At 42.6% G+C, this 8,245-nt stretch overlaps 1 pseudogene; it reads right to left on the bottom strand.

Annotated features, from left to right (window-relative positions):
- Positions 1-616: 616 nt before the first annotated feature.
- On the bottom strand, positions 617-6,869 carry LOC129025750 (adenylate kinase isoenzyme 6-like; annotated as a pseudogene).
- Positions 6,870-8,245: the final 1,376 nt, after the last annotated feature.

Here is an 8,245-nt window from a genome sequence, read left to right as displayed (position 1 = left end):
AGGTACAGAATAGTGTGTGCAATATACTATTATGTTCTAAAAAAATTGTACACCCGTATATATACACTGTGCAGACATAAAACCTCTTAAAAGATATACTGGAAACCAGTAACATTATTTCCTAAAGTGAAGGATCCTGGATTGCCTGTGGATATTGTGTTTTGGAATGGAAACCTAACTTTTCAACATGCTCTTTTGTACCTTTTAAATTTTCTATAGAGTACAACACTTCCCTTATTTTCTACGTTCTAGAAAGAAAAAACTAATACTTTGATGCTTTCTCTTTAGTCTTTAGTTTATTTTAAGAGATCATCTACATTTTTTTCTGTAATAAACTTAAAACATATCCACCCATTTTGTCAGATTTATTTATTCCTTAGCAATTTGTTTTAAAATTACAGTTTTTGTCTCAATCCTTAATTATACTATATTCATTATATTTCAGATGTTTAGGTTTCTCATGGAGAAAAAGATACACAGGCATAAACCTCTATACTATCCACCTGCTACTCCTGCAACATGATTTTAATAAAGTGTTACTGATACTTGAACAATTTCTATGATGTCAGCAGAGTAATATCAACAAGAATGATTGTAAGGTAGCTGGCCCTATAAGTCAAGAGTTGTGATATTTGATCCACTGTTCAATCCATTTCTAGATCTGATCTATATTATTTTCTTATTTATGTATGTATGTATGTATATATATATTTATTTATTTTTGTTTATTTTGAGACGGAGTCTCGCTCTGTCGCCCAGGCTGGAGTGCAGTGGTGCAATCTCAGCTCACTGTAAGCTATGCATCCCAGGTTCACGCCATTCTCCTGCCTCAGCCTCCTGGGAAGATAGGACTACAGGCACACACCAACATGCCCCAGCTAATTGTCTTTTTTTCTTTTTTTTTGTATTTTTAATAGAGATGGGGTTACACTGTGTTAGCCAGGATAGTCTTGATCTCTTGACCTCGTGATCCACCCACCTTGGCCTCCCAAACTCTCAGGATTACAGGTGTGAGCCACTGCGCCCAGCCAATCTGATCTACATTATTTTCTAGCTCTTCCCGTATATTGCTGGGCAACTGATGCATGATTTCTTCCTTGTGGGATATTGTGGCTTCTTTATAAAGAACTTGAATAATCTCACAATGAGTATTGTCTGTTAGAGTCTTCTCATTATAACCCCTTGTTTTGATTCTTTCGTACAATACATTGGTATCTGTCCTCAGCACAAAAACTATGTGAAACCAGCATTTAAGGAAGAAATCAAAACCGTGGTAATCAAAAATAACTCACCTTCTCTCATTTGGTTATCTAACTCATCAAGTACTCTGTCTTCATCTAAAATGGGACAGTCATACTCTTCATCATAGACATCATACAATTGCTCTTCTCAAGATAAATCACCCACATCAATGTATTTCAGTCCTGATACTGATGCAAGTTCTTTGCCTAGTGTGGTTCTTCCAACCCCTGGTGTACCGGTGAGTAGGAAGTTCACAAGCAATGACAGCTTGCCACGATGTCTCTGAGTGCCTTGCTCACATGTCTTTGCACTACTGTTCTTGGAATTTCTAAACCAAATCCCAATGCCTCCACTAGTCCCTTCACATACCTTTGACTTGAGACACCACACATTTATTTAAAAATTGCATAACATAGAGGTCTCCAGAAATGCGCATAGATTTCCCCAGATTCCCAAAACTAATGAAAACTAGTCAGATCATGTAGGTTCTTACAGATTCTGAAAGGACTTTGGTTTTCAGTGTGAATGCACTGGAAGATTCTGGGAGGGAGAAAAGAAGCCATAGAAGATTGAAGAGCGTAGGTAAACATGCGACAGGAACATGTTTCTCTGTGACAGCAAGAAAAATAAAATTAGGCTTTTTTAAAACAATTTCCATTGGAACAGAGGTGACCAAACCATATTTAAACTCTGGCTTTCTCTAAGACCTTTGGACCTCTCCCATGTGTTACGTGCTCATTTATTTTCACCTTGCTTTGTACATGGCTATTGCCTCCTCTCTTTCCACACTGCAGGAATTTTGCTACAGACTATCCACCAGAGATTTTTTTTTCCTTCCCCACAATAGTAATTGGGCTCACCATAAAAAGCCTAACTCCCAGCATCTTCCTCAGGACAGACTTAAAGCTGTAGTGTATGTGTTGAGATGTTTGTCCTTTTGAGAAGTTGCCTAATGAATAGATTATTTCCTGACATGGAATGCTGAAGGACATGATGGAGTCATACAGGTGAGAGTTGTGTCTGATGAGAAGAAAGAAAATTGCAGCACTAGAGAAACTGCAATACCACAGACAGTCAACTGGGAAATAAAATAGGTAATCAATCTAAAAACAATGGAAAAATTTCTCTTTAACTGAGAAATACACACAGATCCAGAGAAGACATATCTGAGAATGCATCTGTGAAGCAAATGCATAGCCTGTTTGATTTCTGTCAATATCACCTTCACTAAGCCAGTTTTTTTTTTTTTTTTGAGAAATAGTTTTGCTTTGTCCCCCAGGCTGGAGTGCAGTGGAGCAATCTCAGCTCACTGCAATCTCCGTCTCCCGGGTTCAAGCAATTCTCTTGTCTCAGTCTCCTGAGTGGCTGGGACGAGAGGTACACACCACAATGCCCAGCTAATTTTTTTTTATTTTCAGTAGGGACAGGTTTTGCTATGTTAGCCAGGCTGGTCTCAAACTTCTGGCCTCCAGTAATCTGCCCATCTCGGCCTCCCAAAGTGCTGGGATTACAGGCATGAGCTACCATGCTCTGTCATGCCAGCCTTTAAATGCTAGATTTGATGGATGTTGTATAATTTTCCAGATCTTATAAAAAATTACAAGGCATATGGAGAAGGTGTAAAATACACTTCACTGGAAGAAACAGAATAAATATCCAGAAGTTGAATCTTAAGAAATGAAGATTTTTTCATACCTGATAAAGAATTAAAAATAATTAAACGTTCTCAGTGAACAAAGATAAAACAAAAATAAACAATTGAATAACATTTAAAAATAATAAATGAATAAAATGTGATATCAACAAAGAGATTAAACCTTTTTCTAAAAACCCAACAGAAATTGTGGCATTGAGGGATCCAATAACTGGCATTTACAAATTCACTACAGAGACACAACAGCAAACAATGGAGCAGAAAAAGAATCAGAAAATTAAACATACATTATTCACAAATATTTAGGCCTGGAAATCAATTTTTGAAAAATAATAGAAAAAGTAAGTGTGAAATATGAGACTTACTGGACATCATCAAGTAAACCAATATATTTAGAGAAAGAGTCTTATAAAAAGAACATACAAAGAAAATGACATAAATGTTATTTGGGAGAAAAAGAGGGCATGCTGAGAAACTTATACATTGCATTGATGAAACAAAAAATACTAATAACCAAGAATAATTGATCTGGAAAAAACTGTACTTCAAAAATTAGAAGAATAAAGCCTTTCTAACTTTAAAATAAAAAATCTAAGTTTGCTTACTACTAGAATGACCCTAGAAAAAAATGCAAATGAGAGTCAATTATGTTGAAACATTAAATGATGCTGGACAGCATCATAAAACCATATGAAAATATAAAGCTCTCTGTTAAATATAAATACATACAAAGATATAAAATTTGCTATTGTAATAATAATTCTGCATAAAATTCTTAAATCTCTGGAAAATACACACGATATATAGAGATATAATTTGTAACATAAGTAAGAGAGTGGGGGAAGTAAAAATGAATATATTTTGTAAGCTGTTAACTTGAAGTTGAAGGCAAAAGCTGTTTGCCCTGGGGACCTTAGCACTGGGCAAGGGATGAGGCAAAGTTACCATTTTGTATTCCTTAGTTCTTCCATCTCCCCCTACTCTGCATAGGGATTTTTCTTGGTCTGCAGGGATAGTCAGTGTGACCAGGCTCTGTTCTACACACAGAGACAGGTGTAGGTAGGCATGACAAATATAGAGGTGGCCTGGGATTCTAAAAAGAATTAAATATTCAAAAAGTGGAAAATTGAGAATTTTGGGCATGATTCTCTGGGCTTTGGGTTGGGTTGGGTTGGGGTAAGTCCTTGCTTCCAGCCATGCGGTTTCTCATCATAGTTGTTGGGGCCTTCTCCCTGTAGGTGTCCCTTAAGGAGATGTTGCAGGAGATTTAGCCGGTGCTGATGGTCCATGAAGAAATGTGTTACTGCCCCTGCGTCTCACTGCACCTGGACAGCAACATGCCGAACAGCTTCCCTGGGCTGCAAAACAGTGAGGAGCTGCAGGGGGCTCAGGGCTGTGTATGAGGGAAGGCTGGTTTCGAAGTTGGGTAGACTGTCTTGGGGAGGGACCCCAAAAGAAGGGCCAGGCAGCACTTCCCTACTCCTCGGAGATCTTTGTGTCACAGATAAGAATGTGCATGTAGGATTGGACCACAGGCTTCCTTCTCTAGCCTGTCACACCAACACCTTATAACTTCACAGCCCACAAGTTAAAGAACTGACTTTTGATTCTAAAATATCAGGCAGTACAAAGCCAGGCTTGATATCAGCCCAATCAAACTCTTTAAAGCTAAATGATTCTTGGAAAAAAAAAAAAAAAACTTAAAAAGATTCACAGTGTTTGAGTGGGGAAATCTTCCCAGTGCAGCACCAACTGCTGTGTTGAGATTCACCTGGTTGTAAAGCAAAATCTCTTATGTACTCATGTTCCCTGGGAAAAAGCCACTCATGTTCTCAGGGTCTACCTGCTTGCTAAGAGCAATTATGGAAAAGATTTGTAGCTCAATGGTGCCCATAGTTGATCACAGAACCTTTCCTCTTTCCCAAAACAGCCACCATTAACATTCAATGAGACACACACTGGAAGATGGTCCTGAAGTTGGAGACCCTGGGGAGTCCTCAGCACACCCCTGCATGAGGGCTGCCCAAAAAGGCAGCTGTAAATGCTCCATCTTCCCAAGACACTAGTGCAAAAAAAGCAGTTAGCCTTGTCGGCTCCCCAAGAACCATGTGTGCTTCAGAGGCATTTGGCAGAAAATTCTTCATAAGAAAGGATCTCTGCCCACTAGCAGACAGGAGTGTGTGTTTGTGTGAGTGTGTATATGTTGAAATTATGAACCTTTTGTGTTCATTATGGGATTTGAAAATAGAGACCTAAAGTTGAAAATTAAAATCACCCATGAAAGCATCTTGCAAACTATTTTCTGTTCTAAATGTGATGTTTTAGGGTACAGGGCCCTTGTAACATCCTACTTCCCTCTCCCTGAAAGAGTTGCACACACTATACAAGGCCTGCTTCCACATGAACCACATCCAAGAGCAGCTTAAGAGCCTTGACCCATCTGCCACCTTCAGCAGGGCTGACTAAAGCTGCTTGTTCTTCTCGAACATCTTCTCCAATGACCTGAGAGGTGGGAGAGACATTGGGGCCAGGATTGAAAAGAGGGAAGGGGAGCATGGAGACCAGAGGCTGAGGACCAGGTTTTCTCACATGGAGGGGTCTGGCCTAGAGGCCCTCAAACCAGGGTCAAATTTAGGTGGAGACAACTGGCCTTGGGTGGCCTTTTGCTGACCACCAGCCTCGAGTCCCTTAAACAGTAGAAAGTGAAAGAATGGCTTGGAGATGAGCCTCATTGACTGTGTGTCACCTAAGTACATCTTGCCAGGGACCCAGGAGGGACCATGGTGTCTCCAGAGCCATGACTGGAAGGTGGAACTCACAAAGGGAGCAAAGAAGAGGGTTCTCAGTGAGATGAAGAGCTTATTTTTACTTTACCACTCCTGAAGCGCTTTCAGTGCCTAAAAGTGCCTAGCATGAACAGCTGGAACCCACTTCCTGGAAACTGCAAGATGCAAGAGGCCTTCATGTACCTCTTTGTAATTACAGACAAGGACAAGAAGGGCCCCATCACTGCATCCTCATGGGGCTTTTACTGGATCCAGTAAGTCTCTGCTGGCTTCCCAAAGACTCCTGGGATGTCACTTCTGGGTCTGTGAACAGACAACTAGGTCACTTCCTCACTGCCCACTTCCTCCTTGTAGGCCTACAGCCTATTGCTCACCAGCCCTTGCTTCCTAAGCCATTCCTCACTGGAGCTGCTCGAGTACCACAGTCTGAACTTCACAAAACTCTTTGTCATACCATGAGAGAAAAGGTAGGGCTGCCAGGCATGGTGGCTCATGCCTGTAATCCCAACACTTTGGAAGGCCAAGGCGGGCAGATCACGAGGTCAGGAGTTTGAGACCAGTCTGGCCAATGTGGTGAAACTCCATCTCTACTAAAAATTCAAAAATTAGCTGGGCGTGGTGATGCATGCCTGTAGTCCCAGCTGCTTGGAGGCTGAGGCAGGAGAATTCCTTGAACCCGGGAGGGGAAGGTTGCAGTGAGCTGAGATCACATTGATTCACTCCAGTCCAGGAGACAGAATGAGACTTCTTCTCAAAAAGTAATAAAATAAAATAAAATAAAATAATACAATACAATACAATACAATACGATACAATGCAATAAAATAGAAAATAAAATGTAATGTCACTGTTTCATCTCCCCAGCTGGCCAAATCTCAAGAGCTTCTGCCCAAGCAATCTACCCCCACTGCTTGAGTCCCCTCTAGGGAGCTGACAGTGTGACAGGGGGTATCCCTGGTAGTGGAGGCCATTTGCTTCTATCTGACCTCAGGGCAGATTCTCGGGGCAAGAAGATCCTAGAGCAGATGGAAGTCTCAGAGAAGAAGCCTATGGCAGGGTTCTGGGCTCACTGGTCTGTGTATCTCCCTCTCCCCTGCTTGTCATGAGGTCCAGCACCACACACTCACCCAGGTCACTGCTCCATTCCAGGTGTGCAGCTGGATGGCTCCCCTGGCAGAGGATGCCATGGACTCTGTGCATACAGAGAATGCCTACAACTTGAGGCTGTACTATGAGGAGAACATTCCTGAACAGGGTCATGCCGACTGGTCCTGGCCTCAGTGGGAACCCCCTTCCTCCTGGGTACTAGACAGAATTTTGTGCACTTTCCTGAAGGCTCCATGCTGGGTCTGTTCATTTGGAAGTTTGAGGCTGTCCATAGAGAGGTAACAAAAGAGACTTCTCCTCCATCTGGAAAAAAAAAAAAGAAGAACGAAAGAAAAAGGATGCTTCTCAGAGCACGTTGTGGGGCACAGGCTGAGACCTTGCCTCCCTCCCTGGTCCTTCTATGGTCTCAGGACTGAAACAGTGAGCTGAAGACAATGAGGGAACTGCTCTGCAAGAACTGGCCTGACTGGCTGCTTCAGGAAGGAACCACAGTCAAAGTGCCTACAGCCCGTAGTGACTGATTGGCAGCCTCAGGCCCACTTTCAATCTGCAGGCAGGTTTTCTTGCTGACAGAGTGAAAGCAAGGAAGGCAGGAAGGAGCCAAGCCCTCTCAGTCACTCTGAAGGCTGTCTGGGGTTCCCTGCAAGGCCTTCTAGACTTCTGCTTCTTGGCAGACCACACAAGCATCTTTTTCTGGTCTTCGAGACTTTGATTATCTGGAAGGAGAAGGTCCTACTTTTCACTAGGCTAAGAGGCCAGGGCCATCCAGCTCTCCCTCTTCAGTAAAAACCTATGGGCTCTCACCTGGGCACACATTGCCCAACCTTGGCCCTTCTAAGGCAGGAGATCATTTGTCTTACAGGTTCAGCTTGGTAGGACTTAAAAGTTATCGGTGCTGTTATTAAGATAGAGAAATTAGGGGGAAAGTGTTGCCTTAAAAAATTTCCCCTAATCTTACCTTGGAGATCATGAGCACAGGTGACAGCATAGGCAGGGCTGCTGAGGATGCTGGGGGAGAGTGCCCAGCCTGTCCAGCCAGCTGGTCCTTGCCAGAGGTGGCTCATGACCCAGCCCCTGAGAGAAGCAGGCAGACATCCCAGCAAAGAGCTGGAGTGTATAGATCAGGGCAGCCCAGGCACACTGATGGTGGCTTGGCACTACCTCTCATCAAGAGGTGTCACCACAGCTGACCCTTGGAGCCAAGGAGTGATTTTCAGTATGTTCAAGTCAGTCAGCTCTATCAGCTGTACAGCCTTCAATACTCACTTCACCTTGGACATCTCACCAGAAAGCAGTGGAGACTGGCCAATGCAGAAGCTCTGTAAAGTGGGATGGAGCATCATGGGGTGGGGGATCTGGGTACTGTCTACTCATCTGGCCATTGCTTCCTGAGGGTGTGCTCTGCAACCAAACAGTGACTGTTTTCATGTTTGTCTGTTTATTTATGGGTTTAAAA

This window comes from Pongo pygmaeus, chromosome Y (genome assembly GCF_028885625.2).
Source record: "Pongo pygmaeus isolate AG05252 chromosome Y, NHGRI_mPonPyg2-v2.0_pri, whole genome shotgun sequence".
NCBI classification, from domain to species: domain Eukaryota; kingdom Metazoa; phylum Chordata; class Mammalia; order Primates; family Hominidae; genus Pongo; species Pongo pygmaeus.
Note: the sequence above shows the minus strand (reverse complement) of the source record. Positions and strands in the feature narration are given on the sequence as shown.